We start from the raw sequence: 19,020 nt of genomic DNA on the forward strand, positions 1-19,020 counted from the left end.
GCTTCTATGTAAACACACAAGCATATCATCTGATCCTTCTCAGAGTGTTGTTTGTTTAGGGTCAACTTATCTCATTTTCAAGAACAGAATGTTTAGGGAAAAAATACATACAGGCTTTGTATATATTATATATTTATCTGTAGTAGTCTTAATTGTAAAACAGCCTCTATACTTTCAGACTGGAACCTAATTAATCATTGGCTGTGCAGGGAATTGATTAATTACTTTACTGCTCTTTACTAGTATAAATTTTTGATTTAGTGATTACTGCATTTTGATTTATCACTTACTATGCAAGTAATCAATATTTATGATGAATGGATAAATCTAAGTACTGCCCATTTTGCAATATTATTATATATATAATGTGATATGTAAAACACATTTTGTTTTCAATGTCTGTTTCTAATTATCCAAACTGGAAATATGTATCTTTTCACCTACAGCAATGTCTGTTTTCTGACCCTTTCCTCCAATGGAGTAAACCTTATTATAATCAATGTTGAAGTGCTGCTAAAGAAGAATCAGGCCTAGAGTTTGAATCAGAGAAAATATTCAAAGGGAAAAACAACTTGTGCAAAGAAAAAAGAAACTGTGGAAAGGGCCTCACATTTTTGCTAAAACCCTTATAGGGATAGACTTTTTACTAGTGTAAACTGGTATAGCTCCTGGCCCAATTTTTGTTGCATATCTCTTTCTTCAAAGTCCTTCAATTCAATGTGAATCTGATCTCAGGGATTATTACACAGGAGTCTGACTGTCTGCAGTCCTTCAGAATTACGAACTAATTGTGGGATAAGAGCTATATATAATTTACTAGCTATGGATTTGTTTTCCTGCTTTCAGAAGTTTCTTTGCGCCCCGCCCCCGGCTGAACATGGTTTAGGTGAGAATGGGACTGCAGTGGGGACTACTCACTGAGAGCACGGCGGGTACAGTAACACCAGACCCCTGGGAAGCGGGACTAGTGGGGAAAAGCCACATTTGGGGATATGGCAAGTTTAGAAATCCTCTGGCAATGAAACACAGTTCCTATGAGTCCTGAGTAGATATTAGAGCAGGCACAACTACCCTGGCCTGTTGCTTCTCAAAAAAGTAGAGCAGTGCTCATCTGCACAGACCCCAGTCATCTCTGAGAGCAGCGTTGTCTTTCTGTCTTTTTTGTGGAGAAAAAAGCTCACCAGTGACTCATTTGACTGCAAGCCCTGGGCCAGAGCCAAGGTCAGCTGAAGTCAATGAAAGGACTCTCACCATCTTCAAAGGATTTGTGATTGGGCTTTTGTGCTTACAAATGCTTTCCAGGAAGGGATGAGCCCCACCACTCGTTTCATTCCAGGCATGCCACACTGCTGCTTGTGCAATGCCCAGCTGATGAGGGCTAACCCCTTTTCTAGGTTTTATGTTCAGGGTTTGATCCATTTGTGGATTCCCACTCATGCTGCTAAAGGTTAGACTGACGCAGCCTGAAGCTTTTGGTAAAACTGGGAAACCCATAGACACCTCTTCACTACTGCATTCCAGTTTTATTCCCATCACACCAGCAAACATCCTCTCTTTCAGCAAACACAGAAATCATCCCAGCTTTTGTGGTCGTCGACGTTTCCTGAGAGGCCTCAGGTTGTTGCAAGCATTTTGAGGTTCGATGCACAGAAAAGAGGTGTGTGATTATTGCAATAAACCATCAAGTTTACTGTAATCCTCACCCTCAGATAGGTGGTGGAATTTATTTCTGAAAGTCTACAAACGAGTGCTCTTGTGACAAGGTGCTGCTCTGGGTGTTGAGAAGCTTGAGTTCAATTCCTCACTCCGTGGCTGTTGCGATAGACACAGCACTATCCCCTCTGTTACAAGGCAATAATTTTCTCTTCCACTGCATTTCCAGCTTGTCTGTCTAGATCAGAGGGCCTTCATGGGAACCTTTTAGTAGCTGTATACGTTTCTGATTTCATTTGGGAATTAGAGTGGTACCATGAAGCACATGATCAGAGAAGTAACCTCTCACGTCTCCCACAGAGAGGAGACATCATCTTTGTCTTACACCATTTTAACAAACAAATCTGATCCTCAGTGAGAGAAGGACCTTTGGTGATGCCACATACCATGCGGTATGGTCCAGACAAAAGGACACACCATGCCTAATCCTCACCTGAAATACCTGCGGTGTTAACAGAACTATGGCAAGTTAGTATGGCTGAAGATTTCAGTGTCATGCTGCTTATTTGGAAAGATACGTTGTTCCTCTCTAGGCACTTGCATTAAAAAGGTGAATCAGTTGTTTTTATTTCTTTTACCTCTCATAGCTTGTTCATTTAAAACTAGACAGTTGCTGAAAACAGAATTGACAGAGAAGCTTCTTGTCCATGGTGTGTTCAGGCTCAGCTCTCCTGCTCTAAACAGCCGGTGAGCCCGGCGTTCCTCATTATTTATTTTGGTCTGGGGCACTGTCCAAGAGTTATGACCAATGTTCTTCAGCTGCTGATATATATTACATGTGCTTAGAGGAAACCCATTCATCTGTCCCCTGTCTCTCTCCCCCAGAGCCCGGATTTCCTTGATTGTAAAGCAAGATAAAGCTGCTATCTTGACTTTAAGACTCTGGGAAGAAATGTGCTCATGCTCTCTCTCTCTCCAGCACACTAGACATCTCCCCCCAGTGATGAACACACAATTTTTTTCTCCCTCTAGCTTCCTCCATGCTTGTCTAGATGGCTGAAAGTTTTCCAGTGGAAGAATTAGGACCCTCTTTACTCCATGGAGTAATATATTCCCATTCCTTTGCTTTTGGATCGGAAAGGTCCAACATCAGTGTCCTGCCATGTTCTTCATCTCTCTTGAAGTGCTGCTGATGCCCCGCTGAGGAACATTAGTCTGGCATGCGCAATGGTCAGATTATGGCTCTGGCAAAACAGTTTGGATATCCAACTTTCAACTGTATCTATGGTATTCTACAAGCTGGAAGAAGACAAAAGGACCCTGTACTCCATTGCATAACCGCGAGAAAAAAGATACGGGCTGCGGAACAATTGACTCTGCCAAGCATGGCAGCCGTTGCTGTTGTAGCTAGAATGGAGAGCCACAGAAGGTGGAGTTAGAGAAAGGAAGAAAAAAATGGAAACTGAGCTAGAGAAGCTTTTGCAACTGGAAAAAACATAATAAATCCATGAGCTACGCATAGCCCTGGGGCTTTATGACCACGAGCAGGCATGAGGGAATGACTTGAGCTTAACCAAAGCCGTTAATTACCTGGCTGAGATCAAAAGCATAAGTAAGAGAGTATATTTACGATGCACCTTACAGGATATGTTTCAACTTTCTGGATTTTTTTTATTAATTGGTTTGATTAAATAGATTTAAAGAGCCTGGGCAGAGGCTCCTAAATCATACTCCATATTGATCTAATGAAATACTCAATAAATTTACTAATATGGCTCCTTTGCTTTGTGCAGTCTGAAAGGAAATGCCACTCTAAATGGCGATAACTCAATGTGGAGCCTCAGTAGTGACTCATGGCGAGCAGGGAGGATGCTGGGAAAAGGCTCTCCTGCGATTTGCAGGAGACTCAGTGTTTAATGCTGGTCCAGGCTCCTGCCCGCTCTGCCACACACCCAGCTTTTGTACCGATTTTCCATCATATTGACCAGCTTTTTCTGTGGCATACATTTCACTGATGTTCACCAGCTTGCTAAAATGTGTGATTGTTCAATATATGGCTCAGCTGAGACCTCCCGGAGTAGAACTGTATTTCAGAGGTCTCTGCTTTATAAATACACTGCACAATGTGTGGTCTAAATAAAATAAATCCTGCTCAACGCTGGGTAGATCTAATGTAGAAAATGTATGATGTTTATTCCCTCCTGATGCAATAAATTGGGAATGACTGGATGGAAAGTTTACAGTTTTTCAGTGTTCACTTATATTGATGAAAATCAAGAGTTTGGGCAAGGACATCCCCTCCTTCCCCAGGGCAGAAGGCTGTTAGCATGCAGTCTCTTTTGGCTGCAGTTCTGCTGGCCATCTCCCAGCTGCTTGCTGCTGCCCCCTTCCAGATCTGACTGCTTCCCTGAGCAGCATATTCAGCTATTTGTGAGTGGGGGTCCTTGACCCATTTCTGTCTCCATGAGCTCTATTAGTAAAAACTGTGCAAATGGCCTAAGATACCATGGCTTGCCCTAACTCAGCTTTGCCATGCTGTGGTCATGCAGACAGTCTAGCTGGCGGGTTTGAAGGGTGGTGAGGGAGAAGAAGGAGCCTGGAGGTGGTGGCAAGGCACTAGTACAGCAATCGTTTCTCAAGTCAGCATCCCCTGCTGCATACAGGACCTGAGCTAGTTTACCTGAATTATTTAACTGTTAGAACTTTCTTGGTTTCAGCATATTAATGGCCATTTGTCTTGAGCCTGAGAAATGCTACTGCAAACTAATCTGCTATAAGCCAAGTTTAAACACATACAGTTTGCCCATACAGAGCTCTGGCAATTTGGAGTTGAATGTCACCAGGCAATTGCAGGACTGTGCACCAGTTCATGTGATCCACCATTGCTTCTGGCGAACATCAATATTTTCACTCGTGTCATTTTTTATCATGCTGGAATACATTTTTAATAATCAGTCTAATATGGGTCTTAATTTTTAATCTTCAAAAAACAAATTGAGAACAATATGTTTTTGAACACTGAAACTAAGAGCCAGTGTAAGACATGAGGGTTTTTCCCATAAATTAAGGAGACTGTTCAACTGATCCAAACATCTGTCTGATCTCTCTCTTTTTTACTTATTCTTTTTATCATGTTTTTCTTCTTTTCTCTCTCACTTTTCCCATTCATTCTTTTTTCTGGGGTGAAATTGATTTTTAACTATAAACATAAATCCTAGAGAAGAGATCCCATTAGTGCTGTATTTACTAATGGCTGTGAAAATCAGAACCAGAGAGAGACAGGAAAGGAGTAAGATGGCAAAGACAAATATATTTGGAAACAGTTAACCAAAGAACAAATTAAAAATGCCCTTTGAGTAAAAACAAAACAAACAAACAAAAGAGGCTCCCCTCTGAAGAACTTAACCTCAAATCTTTTGTCTGCCTTTATTGCATATGCATTGCCCCAACCCCCCTTCCCCAGATCTTGGGAACTCTTTAAAACTTCAGCCTGCTAGAAAATAACCCTCACCATTAAAGAGAAAAGTAAAAGCTTTCTTAGGCTTACAAAGCCCACGGTCCTGCCCTCTGAAGGGATGCAGGTTTGTGATTCGTTGTGGTCCTCCCCTAAGCCAATTCAGAGGCTGAATCACTTATCACTTACCAGTTTTAGCCTCTGCAGGCTGCTGGGCAGCTGAGGTGGGCACCAGCAGTGGTCCCTGGGGCATATCACTGAGGGACATCTGCTTGTGGGCAACTAGCCATGTCCCTGGGCTGACCTGCACCCAGCAACCCTCCCGCACCCTTGCTGTATGACGATCACTGAAGCGCCACTTGATGCAGCTACACTGGTGAGGAGCAGCCTGGGAGCAGCCCCTGGCCTACCTGCCCCATCTGCATGGACAACCTGCCTGGCTGTTGCCAATGCTCTGCTGAGTCGCTGGGTGCCTGGGACATTCGGGTTCCCAGCCCCTTCATTGCCTCCTTGCTATCCCTGCACTCCCCTGCTTTCCTTATACAGTCAGTGGAGATGGAGAGACTCTGGAAGCAGTCCAAGGTAGAGCCTAATTCAGGTGCCCTGAATCCCCATCCCAAGCTGTACGTCTCTCTCACCCCAGAGCAGTGCTGTGGATCTCCTAGATGGGTCTTGCCAACATTCGCCTAGACAGAAGTAGGATGTCAAGAGGCATGACTGGAAATGATAGGGATCTGGTCCCAGGCAGTCAGTGTTAGCCACTAGAGATAAATAGGTGGGACCAAGAGAGAAAGAGGCTGTTATGTGGATTGATCTGACCCCCAGTCTTCTCCTGTTTTGTCTCCTCCTCCTGTTTATTGCATACCTTGTGGTGTGCTGTGCTGGGGTCACACGCTCCTCCCACATTTTTACAAAGCTATTTCTCCAGTGACTCGTTACAGCAGATATTTCCATGTGTTTAGTTTCCATCTTTCTACTCACTGTTTTTTCACCTACACAGACAGCAAGCTGCCATGCTCTAATTCTTTTTCAGATAGTTGTATGATACCCATGTTACTGATACTCTTTGTTTCCTGGCTCTTGGTCTATAGAAAAATCTAATACCCTTCTGCCTTTTCACCTGTAAAGGAACTGTGGCGCTCTGAAAAACGTACTAAAAGCAGAAGAAAAATGTTATTTAACTATCACTGATGCATGCAGCAACATCCATTGATGGCAGGGAATGGGAGCAGTATCAGAGACAGAGATGCCCTCTCCCTCCTTTGGCAAATACGCCCTAGTCCATCTGATGTGCTGCAGTACAGCCCTTTTTTTCCTTCTCACACCACAGGCTCATTCCTCCCAGTACTAGCAAGAGCAGAAAGGGCTTTTATGTTTCCCAGAACCAAATGAGGAGGACTCCATAAATACCTACACTTTAGTATTTGCTACAGAGAAATCTTAAGTTTCCAGGAAAAAAACAAAAACAAAACCAAAAACAAATAATACACCTGAAAATAATTTCTGAATTTACAATGCATCATGCAGCTTCTCAACACTTGATCAAATGTTGCTGTTTCTGAAGGTAAGCACACTAGAAGGCATCAAGGAAAGAATTGGCAAAGTTATCAGATTTCTGCATATTAAAGAAAATTACAGTACGACACTCTAGCTGAGATCTCGGGGTGTGTAACTGCTGTGTGAGTCACCAAGGGATGTAACACCTAGGTGGAATTTGGTCCCGAGGAATTCACTGCTGGCCTGTGAAAGAAGCCAAGAGCTATAATCAGCTCATCCACTATATTTGCACCCGCTGTTTGCTGATAAGTGGAGACAAAGCAAACAGCACACTTTCTACTCGATCAGACTGAGATATTTACCTGTAGCTAGTGAGGTCCTAATCAAAATTAAAGCAAAACAGGCAAAATTAGCTTGTTAGCGTTTTTCTCTGTTAGCACTGGAGAAATGTCACTTTTTGCCTGGGGCAGTTTTGGTAGCTTTGCCATGAAGGGAAAAGCTATTGTACTAGCTATGTCCCTAAACATTTAGTCCTGGGCATTCAAATGTAGCAATAGTGATGATATCACAATTCTCTCCTAATGTATGCAGAAAAGGAAGGAGGCTGGGGACTGGGCAAACCAGTTCTTAGCTTGAAGCATAACGCAACTGGCAACTCGCTAGTGCTTTTCAGTCTTCTTTGATGCATGGATTTCTAATTTTTTTCTAGTAGAGGGGTGGCTCTTTGCAGAATGAATTTAAGCCTACTGGAAATAGATTTGCTTTTCTTAGTTGTCTTTTCTCTATCCTTTGGGAGTAGTCCCCACAAGCTAAGGATCTGATCCACTCTCTTTGTTTATTACGACAAGCAGTGTTCAAGTTAGGCCTATTTCATGTACTGCTTTCTCCAAACCAGCTCTAGAGCCAAAAGCAGATCTGTGTTAGATCTTAGGAAAACACCATATTTTGGGGAAGGATGGCCAATTGTTTAGGGCCCCAGAACTTGTGAGACCCAGCTCTGCCACCAATTCCCTGTATGACCTTGGCCAAGCCACTTGTTATCATAGTACTTCAGCTCCCTAAATGGAGCATGAGGAGAGCACCAGGTCCTGTCTCACACGCAAGAGTCTACACTCAGCAGATGAGCAAGGGAGACATGATCCAAAGTTGGAAGCTGGTTAAGCAGATGTGCTGATTTTGGGGTGTCTTTGTGGGTGAGTAGATTGATGTCCCTCCTATTACTACAAGGACTTTTGCGTCTGCAGACCAGTGTATTGAGAAATGGAGAGCTTGTTACTTGGCCTGATGGAGGTAAAGCTATAGAAAGCAACACTGGCTTGGGAAACCCAGAAATATGGGTTAAAATAATAGGAAATAGCATATGTGCACAACATCACTGACATTCAAGTAATGACATTAAGGCAGGGAGTCCCTGCCAGTCTTTAACTCACCAAAATGGACTTTTTTGCTGCACACTGAGTCATCCACTACGAGAACAGTGAAGATAGCGACTTCTTTAGACAGCAGTCAATTGAACTGTTAACTATATGAGATGTTTCTAAAAAGGTGGTGCCATATCTCAGTGTCCCTGTTCATAATGTCAGTGCCACAGGCACAGTGACTTGGTATGTTTAGTTCAGATCACTTCTACAGCTTGCAAACAAGCAAAGAGTAGCTGGTTCTCTGAGAACAAATACTGCAGAAGTGGTCAAGGGACCACTTTGCTATAGCTGTAACGGTTCTACTGTCTTGTAATGCCAGCAAAAACATCCCGAAAATTGGAGAATGCTGTACATAAGGCAGGTCTTCAAAGTGTTTTTGCCTGTCTGCCTAGCTGTCAACAGCAAATTTTTCATTATATGGGGTAATAGAGGGCATGGGACAATTGGAAAAAACAGATAGAGGCTCTGCTTCCAGATGAGGAGAAGGCTTCTGAGGGACTTTCTTGGCTATCTCAGCACTGAAAGCCCTGGGATCTACAAGGCCACCCAAGGCAGGACAGCACCGAGAAACCACTCTCTCTCCTGCTTCTGGCTTTGGGTGGTGGGTGAAAGGGTGCAGCTGTGTTTATAGACCACTGCACCTGAGCTAAAATCTGCCCTGCTGAGACCCTGACCCAGCCTGGAGAGGGCCAGCTGGGGCGTCTGTGCCTCCTGCAAGGCTAATCCAAAGGCAGAGGAGCTCCCAGGGCCAGCAGAGAGCCGATTCTTCTGGGCTCTTGGTGGTGAGCCAATGCACACAGGCACAAGGACCATGCCAAACTGCCTTCTCCCAGAAGGAAGCCTTTTCTTTATTATTTGTCTAAAGAACAAGCCTGGAATCAGCACATCCCTACACATTCCCTCTTCAATATATTTTAAATCACACCACTGATATAAGGCACTTTTGAAATAACATTAACATCTGGGCTGACCCCGCCTCCCTACCAAGTTTCAGTCTGATGTTAATTAAAACAGGCAAGTTATAAACCCCAGGAAATGGCAGCTGACCCTTGACTATGAATGTAATGCTGTAATAATATGCAGTAAAAAAGAGGCATAGTCAAACTGCTGCCCAGTTCATTCCTAGAACGATGCTCTTTCTTTCTCACCACCGCACTCTCTCACTTAGAGAAGTGAGACCATTACCTCACTGGCACCTTTTATGGGCTGCTCTCTGTTTGCAGGGCGGTAGGTGGCAGGAGGGCAGCCTGCGCTCTCTGAGTCACCCTTGAGAAAATTATCCCAGCGTGACAGCAGAAGCTGCCGCTCAGAAGTATGAAAACTAGTTCCTGACCACATATGGTCACTGCGGGTCCCGTGACGCTCTTTGGAAGGACAGAGTTAGCCAGAGCATCCCTGATAGCTGGTAGAATATGGAGGATTATTATTATTGTTTTTCTCTCCAGCCCATATTCTGTGCAGTTTCAGCTAGACACGAGTGCAGGGGGTGGAGGAGGAAGGAGCTGGGAAGGTCGAATGTAAGCCCTATAGCTGAGGGTGGTGGACTGCTGTGTGCCACCTCTGGGGATGCCATTTCGGCTCTGAGCTGGAGTGACCAGTGGCCGCAGTCGTTATTTGTGCGTGTCCATCGCTGTAGGTGCAAGTGGGCCTTTTTTGGTGGGCCACAAGCAAAGGAGCCTAGATGGCTAAGACAGTGAGCTGGCTTACAGCTAGAGAGCCGTGGCGGGCGAGAAGGGGTCAGGGGAGTGCTGGAGAAACCCCCCAGACACATCACCACATCTCGCAATGGCTAAATGTTACACATGATTGGAAGTAATTAAAGGAACGTTTTTGTTGTTGTTGGAAAATGCAGTGCTGTTGAAATTGGAGTGTTTCCTCTCAAGATGTTGCTTTGTGTTGAACTCAAGCTATGAAAGAGAAACAAACAAAAAACCCTCCCAAAACAAAACAAGACAAGCAAAACCCCAAATGCAAAGGGCTCATTGCTTAGCAGCCCCTTTGAATAGACCCTACAGGTTTTGGTTCCTGTGGCACGTAGGAATCTAACCCAGCAGCATTCACATAGTCCCAGAGAATATATCCCATTGTTTGTAAACAAATTAAACTAGCATTTGAGCAGATACATTTTATCTTCTCCGAGAGCTGAAGGGACCAGGATATGAGCCTATGAAAAGCTGGGTTATAATAGATACACCCTGCCCCTTCTCTCTTTGAGGCATGGGAAAGGTCAACTTTTGTCCTCTAAAATGTGTCACTGCTATAAATACGACTGCATAATTTATTGCAAATTGTTTAGCAAATTTATTGCAAACTATTAATAAACCTCCTTGAAACAGTACAATAAGCGTGTGCAATAAACAAGGAAAATATTTGCTTGATTCAAAACACATTGGATGATGTTAAATTAATGTTGAATAGATACATCGTGAAGGCCTAGAGGGATGACTGTAACCAGCAACCGGATGCTGCATCGCTTGCCCAGAGCACACATGTCAGAAAATGTCGGGGAAGTGACCAAACCTTTTTGTCAATGGCTTAAAGCTGAGATAAGCCCCAAGTGTTTAAATTGGCAATTCTAATAGCTACCTGAATCCAATTCAATTCGCAGCAGCTTGGCTTGTAAGGCAATTGGTGATACAGTGTTAATGCCAACTAATCTGATAAAAATTGACACAATGACAACGTTGGGCCATTAGTTACCAGCAGTTTTTATGTCTGTGTAAATCCATCGTGTTTTACAAGGTACAGGGGATTCTGGGAGTCAGGGAATCTTTTTTTTTTTCAGAACCATGGAAATAAAGTGTTTTTGCTGGTGAAAGAAACTCATCCTCTTTCCATGTGTGTGCTGCCTCTGAGCGTGAGAGTGTTAAATGGCAAAATTCATCACAACCAATTTCTATTTGCCGTCTATTAGGCTACATTGTTTTGTCCTCAACGTCAGGTTAAATAATGAACCTCTTGGAATAGAGTAAATTAACCTCCACTTTATGTTCATGTCATTGTCAAATGGAAACATCACTTGTACAAATGAAAAAGATTCATTAGTAAAGCTAATGCATAGGCTCCACTCCAGCAAAAGATAAGAGCGATTGAGGCCTTGTCATAATGCAGTGTCGAACCGCTGGCTTGTTATTTATGATGCCTGCCATAATCTTTGGAGATTATTTTCAGCAATGGTAATTAGCACACAATGCATCAGGAACAATTATGGAACAATGTCTTAGCTTGACAGGTATGCCACCCTGCTGCAGGCGAGCTATGATCCATGAGAAATTCAATCAAATCTGCATGCTGCAGGGAGTTTATTAATATTTCTCCTTCCGAGGCAGTTTGAAAGGCAGCTATGCTTGACCAGCCACCCAAAAATACTTAGCAGCGTGATATGAGTGTGCTCCTTGTTAACACACACCTATCTGCACAGAGCCTTCCTATGCACTTACGGCTGATTAAAATAGTATCAGTGAGTTTGCTGTTTACCATGGTGAAGACTAAATTGCTACCTCTGCTAGCTGGCCACTGGGCCTCATTCAGGGTAGGTCAATGTTGCTAAAGGAGTTCTGTAATGAAGTGGCAAATTCCTCTGCTGAGACAAATCCTGTCAGTCGGTGAGGAGCAGTGGGTCTCTGCTGAATCCTGCCTCCCTACATGCCACCTTAGCAATCAAAGTGTCTCTGACAATGGCACTTTTCCACTGAACAGCCCAAAGGCAGCAGCATGGCAGTTTCTTGTTCTAGGCACCCAAACAACTCTCTGTGAAACCTCTCCAGAGAGGTCTGGAGCACCACCAGTGTGTGGAGGAGAGCAGTGGTTGAGGAGAATTGCATGCATGGCAAGCATATGGCAGTGTAAAAGCTGAGGCTTAAAGGAAATGATCTTCCTTGGAGGCTTGCTGTTTATTGGGCTCCCTCGGCAGGCTCAAGATAGAGTAAGGGGAGTCTTTCATTTTTGCTGCCTGTTCTGAGCTGGGAAGTGGTCTCTTGCAAAAAAGCCCATTGCTTGGTGGCTGAACATGGCTCCCGTGAGAGGATGCAAGAACCCAGGGACCCCAAACTCATGAGATAGGAGTGGGAACAGGGCTGTGCTCTCGGGGAAGCTGGCTTTAGAAACCTGGGAGTCTTGGAGCAGGCTGAAAGGCTCAGGATACTCTTCCTTCCCACCAGCAAGTTGCATCGTTTGTAGCAGCATCTCATTTCACTGAGCACTGAAAAAAAATCATCTCTTTTCACAGGCTATCTGGATGCAGCTTGGGGCTCCATACAAGCCAGACAGGAGCAGGAGGCCAAGATCTTTAAGGGCAGGTAGACCATAGCTTCCCTTGAGACTGGGGGAGCAGAACCGTAAATACATGTAAGTGTGTTGGCCTAAGTACCAGGAACAACAGATGAGAAAGTCTGGAACCAGAGAGGCTCAAATACTGACTTCCAACATTTCTTCCCTACATCCAGCTATTTGTTCAGGCTTTTCTCCGCAAAGGGAAGACTGAAGGGGGCTGCAACTCATCTTTGCCTTGCTCATTGTGGTGAGTACAGCCTGGACCACAAGTGCCTTGTCAGGGGACAGCCAAGACACTGCTTTGCTGCTCAGCCTCCTTCGTGACAGGCTGCTGTTCTGTTCAATACAAACAGGCTCTTTCTACAGCAACTGCAGCAACAGTTGGGAAAGGATTTCCTTAGCCCTGGAGATACAGACAACCCATATACATGGTCAAATCCCGACCTCAGTGAAATCAGGAGCAATCTGTTAGCTTCAGCAGGGCAATTCACACCCACATACCTGCAGGCCTGACCCAGTCCAGAAGGTGTAACAGGAGCATTAGTGATGATTCTTCCCGGTTTGATTTCACTTGGCTCAGGGGGAAGAACTGAGCTTCAGCTGGGCAGCTTCTTAGGGACAAAAGCAACTTTCAGTAAACATGGAGTTTTTCATTTTTAATGCTGTCTTGAGTCTAACTGAGTAATGAGTATGATGGGCTCTGGTTTGCCTCTCTGAGTCAACAGCATCTGAAGAGATGACCTCTAAATGATGGACAACGCTTTCCCGTTCCTGGTCCTCTGCAGACACCTTGCCCAGGCACAATCCACAGAAGGAAACCTCGTCAGTGCGGTATGCCAGTACTTGCCAATATGATACATTACAGACATCAACTCTAACCCATGAGTCCCAGCCAAAAAAGCGGAGGTGTCTGAATGGCATATGGAGGGTGGTGGGCATAGTCAATAACAGCATAACTTAGTGAGGATAACTTGCCAGGAAGCCTTAAGCAGGACAGGTTTCATCCCTATATCTGCAGCTCTTTGCTACACCTTGCAAATTCCTGAGAGCTAGTACCAAGACATCTGCAGGAGCTGTTGATCTCTGTAGCTCCAGGTAACTCCATTGGATCTGCAAGAAATTATTTTTCTGGAGGGCTGCAGAGTGTTGCTGCCTTGCTGCTGCTCATCCTGGGACTTGCCTGGGGCAGCACAGAGCTGATGTGAATATATGGCCCAAGGGGTGGTCATAGCCATCCCTTGCAGCATAGACATAGCCTCTGTAGCTACACCTCATTTTAGTACCTACTGTGGGTGATCCCTCAGGTATTTTGGAGACAACGTCATAGGCACCTTTTTTCAATAATAAGATGAGGATCTTCCAGCCAAATTCTAGACCTGCCCAGGAGTGCACAGCAGAACCGTGCTGTACAAGACGGGGACAAAATTGAGATCATGTACCCATCTTCCAAAATTCGCTTGTTCCAAGTTTTATTACAAAAGAACACTACAAAGCCAGAGAGCACATGGCCATGTCTCACAGGACTCTTGGCTTCATGTTCTCTAGGTATACAGATTAAAAGAACTTTCTGAAAAATACTGTTTAACATCTTCTTTGATCATTAATAGACTGGGAGATACTTCATCATTCTCATTGAATAAAAGCATGTCACCCTGCTTCTTTCTAAATACAGAAGTGGAAGTGCTAACTGCACATTTCTGCCCATTCTGCATCATTATTAATGATTTATCATTGTCATCCTTTAATAGACTTATATCATGATTGGGATTTCTTTTGTTCTTAATAATGCTTAAAGATCATTAAAAAAGAGAATTCACATGCACATGTCAATGGATGAAGAGACACCCTTAAAGTAGGGAGACAGTTCTGGGTGAATTGTGGGAGGGATGGCTGCTTGCATTTAGCAGCACTGACCGCATTATAAAATCATCAGTCAGAAAGGAATTGTTGCTTTCTGTTTATTTTAACATTATTTTCCATGGGGACTGCTGCTAGGGGCTGAAAGGCATGTCTAAGTTATTTTTTTTTCCTAATGCAAACATTGTTTGGTATTTCTGTTGCACACAAGCTCTTTCCTTCCTCTTGTTTGGTATTTAAATGTATGGATGGCTTGTGATGAGGAGCAGGTGGAGGGGTAGAACAGGACAAAGTGATTTTAAGTCACTCCTCTTTTGTGCCACCATCTGTTCCTGGGCTGGAGTGAAACTGAATGCACAAAAAAGTGATCGGCACCATAACTTTTCCAAAGAAAATGAGGATGATCAGGAGAATCCCAAGGGACACAGGCCTGATGGGGGAGGTCACACCCTCCTCGTCTCCAGCCTGACAGATTGCTGCTCTGCTTTTCTGCATAGAACAGACAAGCCGCCATTTATTAATTGTGGGTTGTTCTGCTGTTGAACCTAAAAATCAAGACCCCCCTGTGCTCGGTGCTGTATTAACACAGAACTCAGAGGCAGTCATTGGCCCCAAAGACCTTACAGTTTGCATATAAGAATAAAGAAAACAGATGGATACAACAAACCGATTGCAGGAGCATGAAGTAACTATGAGACAATTATAATTCGTTAAACTATTCAGGTCAGGAAATGCACTGCAATACTATCCTCAATTGAAACACTAGAAGGATGCTAAATGGGCAGAGGGCAGAGTGTAATGATTAGATTTGGGACAATGGATCGAATATTCTATTACAGAGATTGCCACAGGATTTTTAATGACCACTTGTGATCATGGTTTGTGTTTTATGTGCTACCCAAGGAAATCGCGTCTTCAGCTGCTTTATACTTTCTTGATGTGCACCTTATGAAGGCCTGGATTGCAGGTATTTAACTCTTACATTAATTTTAATGTGATTGTCTGTAATAACAAAGCAGCAGTCAGTACCCACCGGTCACTGCAGGCTGCACATGCTGGAAGATCAGTATCCCACCTCAGATAACAGCTTTTGATAGCTACAGCCATGCTTGCAAAAATACTAGCTGCTTCGCAGACCTAAGGGTACTGAAAGGTGCTTGGGAACAGGCTCAGGATGTTCCAAGAGCATTTCCTTGGTGTACCTGTGAGTCACCTCAAGGTGAGGGACCTTCAGAGGGAATTAATAAACACTTAGCCTGTTTCTAGCTACTACAATGGTGTCTCCAGGTGCTGTGGATGTGGCCTCTGGCACAAGGAAGCCTGGTGTTTGTTCCCACCTGAAATTTATCATAGTGGTAACTGGCCCTCTCCTACTTCTCCACCATCTGCTGCTTTTATGCCCATGACCTCCTGGCTGTGACCTCTCTCCCCCATCTAAAGCTGCACAGAGGCTGTAGGGAAGGGTACGAAGTGGAAATGTACAGTCTCTGTCCCATCTTCCCCACTAGCACCCCCTCGGTCCCCTCCCCTCAGTGACACTGCAGAGGAGTGACCTGACAGAGAAGAAGGGCACAGGAGGCTCTGCTCTCCCACCTCATCACCGACACTGGGGCTACATCTGTTCCAGGCACCCCCAATTTAACTTTGACAGAGCCTTAAAAGCAGTGCAGGACACAAGCATCCAGAAGTCAGAGATGAGTGAAGTGTTTGCAGGCATCTGCAACCTTCCTGTGCTGCTCGTATACTCAGGGACATCCTGAGTTCTGCATGCTCCTTGCTTGCCTCCTGTGCAGCACCTGCTTCCTCAGTGCAGAAAAACACTAGGCATGATCCCACAGTGTCCAAAGGAGAAGACCTCTTCACCCTGTGGATGTTCTTGAGGGACTGAAAATTGAAGATAATACCAACTCATCAAGGTCATTAGTGCTTTCAGCCCCGATCCATGTCAAGAGGAGTTGAAATCCTTCAACAACTGAGTGTTCAGCTCTGAAGGTGATGCTGGCCTGAGATCTTCAGTGATGCCTGATGGTCGCAAACACCTAGTCAATAAGGACTGAGCAATAATGGCCCTTACAGGCTTTGAATAGTTCATTGGTCAGTGCAAAATGCCAGTTGCTGCTAAAGGAACCTTCCCAGGCTGCAGGGTTCACTGTACTTGCAGTCACCTTCTATAAATGCTTGGATTCACTCCAAACTATTGTAGCTCTCTGGAGTTTTATGTCTTTCAATCAGGGTCTCAGTGCTCTTTAGACTCCACATTAGTCCATACAGCCAAACCCTGACAAAAACTGTTTAATGCCTTATACAAGAATTTTCTTTTCAACAATTTCAGCCAGAGATGCTGAGTTGAAGAACCAAACTAATTTCATGTCCTTCTCCAACACCCCATTATGACATTTATGACATATTTTTCTGTTTAGAGGGATGATTTTTTCCAGATGCCAGCACATCTAAAACTACCTAATGAGATTTCCACAGATGTAGAGCTTAAAACCATCTACGGTATTTTTATTTTTCTCTTTAAGTGATGATGCTTTCCAACTGAAAGATTTCCCATATAGAAGCACTAGAAACAATTGAATATGTACTGGTTTCATAGACAGAAGAGCTTGTTCATTGGAAGGCAGGCATCATGTTTGAGTCTTGGCTTTTCTGCCACTTGATTTGAAATCAGGTTTATTTTCTTTGGTGTTCGTCAAGATTTAAAGACCCAATTTCAGAGCTAGAGTTCCAGGTGGACAGGGAGTAGCTCAAGTGCTCTGTAGCTCTTCTCAGCAGTAACACCACCTCCTTACCTACAGTGGCTTGCCTTATACAGTTCAGTGGAAGTGTTATTGACCATGTTTTACACTGGGGAAAAGACAGGAACAGAAAGACCAAGTGACTTGCCCAGGGTCACCCAAGCGAGTCAGTAGCAGAGCTCAGAATAGCGCAGGACTCCTCTGTGTTGCTCAGAAAGCATGGGAACACTTCATTGCCCATATGGACTGTGCTTCTTACCCTGGACCCCATCCAATGGCTAGTGAGGTCAATGGAAATCCTTTTACTGCTGCAACTGAAATCTTGTATTATGTCCTTATAGGTACAGTGGAAATGGCCATTCTGCCCAATGGGCGAAGCTCCCTCTTTTCTCCAAGGGTGGGAGAATCCTCTGTCATGCTTGAGGACAGTTGGTGTTTTCTCTGTCTTTTGTATTTCTGTCCTTGTTCGAAGCGTTGATGACTAGTGGTTTGTGCAGGGTGGACTTTACCACTCTCCTCTTCTCCCTGTTCTTCTTCTCTTGCCCAGCCTGCCTGCTTGGGAGGGAGGAAAACAGGTTGATGAGGGTTACCCCACCAGACAAGGGACCGTACAAGGTCCTCAGAAGAAAACTGTGAAGATGTAACCTGGTGGTTATTTGAACTGAACCTCAGCAATGCAGGATGGTCATACGTGTGTTAACCTGTGGTCTGTTGGATGATTATATTTACCACTTTTGTTTTTCTTTCCTAATGCAGCTGATGAGACCCCTAGTTTGTCCAGGATTAGGAAAAGCATCTGACTCCTCAAGAGCCAACCCCCTAGGGAATATAGAACAGCACAAGGAAAGGATCCTGTGTTATTCTGTGGCTGGCACTGGGGCTTTTGGCTTGGGTGTGATACCCAGGACACTGAGACATGTGAAAGCTCTTTAACCCTGTATTGGGTGGGTGTGAGCCTTGCTATCTACTCCTTTCCTGCATTTCTCTTGCCCTCACACAGAACAATTATTGTATTCTTTCAGTGAAGAATGACCCCTATTACACTGAAAATAAATTGCAGCATTGTCTGGAAATATTTAAGTTGAAACTCTCTCACTCTTGTAAGAGCGGAACACCCACAACCGAGGAAGGGAGGCCAGGCCGTTCCAGCGCTGAACTCAGCCTTGCAGATGTCTGTCACCTGTTTCTAAGGAAATGTGCAAGTGTTTGGGAAAGAGTTGGGCTTCGTTGTTATTGTGGGAATCTGAAACCACTCTGAACTTTGCCCTTCTATCCCCTTTCCAAAGTTCTTTTTTAAAGAAGAGAAATTGCTAGGCTCATACTTCACTAACTGGTTTGCATTAAGGGCTCTATTCTACAAAATGCCAAGTGCTCTCAACTCTTGCCCAAGCTGAGATTGCTCAGGACCTTGCCAGAATTGAGCCATAAGAATCAGATTTGAGCTGTAAGTTAGAAAGTCAATCTCCAGCTTGTGTTAGCTGATCTCTTCAGACAACGCCCCCACTGCTGGCCTGGGAAGGATGTCATTTGGCACGGCACATGGTATTAATCCACAAGAACAGACTGTACCTGCAGCAGCTTTTCCATTTGTGGGGCCCACTCCTCTTGCCCTGCTAGGCACTGTGCTGGGCAGGAAAGCAATGGCTACCGTGTCCTCTACCTGGTGGTGGGGACTGCTACACAAAATGCTCTTGGGTCCTCATGGAGACAGCCGAAGCCTGGATTGCTGCAGAACAGGGTGGAAACCTCATAGTCTGAATCTGGCCTCCATCTTCTTTCTGAGCAGCCCAGAGCTAAATCACACCCTTTCCCTCTCTCTGTCCCTCCTTCCCCTATTTCATTCAACATCCCTGCCTCCTAGTCTTCCCTCTCCCCCCAGTTTCATTGTCCCTCTCTACAGGACTCCTCCACTCCATGTCACAGCCTTTGCTCACTGCTGGCCACTGAAGAAGCCAGGGAATTGAAGGAGCCATGACTGCTGTTATGTGAAGGAGAGCAGCATGGCACAGGGATGGGCTGTATTGCTTGGTTAGGATATGACTAAATCAAGGGCCTGATCAACTTCACACACTGCAGGTGAATCCCCACTGCAGTACATCACTAAAATTCCTTCCTTTCACCTCAC

The 19,020-nt window shown here is 44.6% G+C and overlaps 1 long non-coding RNA gene across 1 annotated transcript in view; it reads left to right on the top strand.

The window, feature by feature from the left end:
- LOC135330024 (uncharacterized) overlaps nucleotides 1-13,418 on the top strand; it is a 148,110-nt gene extending 134,692 nt beyond the window's left edge. Inside the window, exons 3-4 of the long non-coding RNA XR_010391737.1 lie at nucleotides 12,254-12,372; nucleotides 12,471-13,418. This is a non-coding gene — a long non-coding RNA (uncharacterized LOC135330024). The remainder of the gene's footprint in view (nucleotides 1-12,253; nucleotides 12,373-12,470) is intronic.
- The last annotated feature ends 5,602 nt before the right edge of the window (nucleotides 13,419-19,020 follow it).

The sequence above is a fragment of the Dromaius novaehollandiae genome, chromosome 15 (assembly GCF_036370855.1).
Source record: "Dromaius novaehollandiae isolate bDroNov1 chromosome 15, bDroNov1.hap1, whole genome shotgun sequence".
Classification (NCBI taxonomy): domain Eukaryota; kingdom Metazoa; phylum Chordata; class Aves; order Casuariiformes; family Dromaiidae; genus Dromaius; species Dromaius novaehollandiae.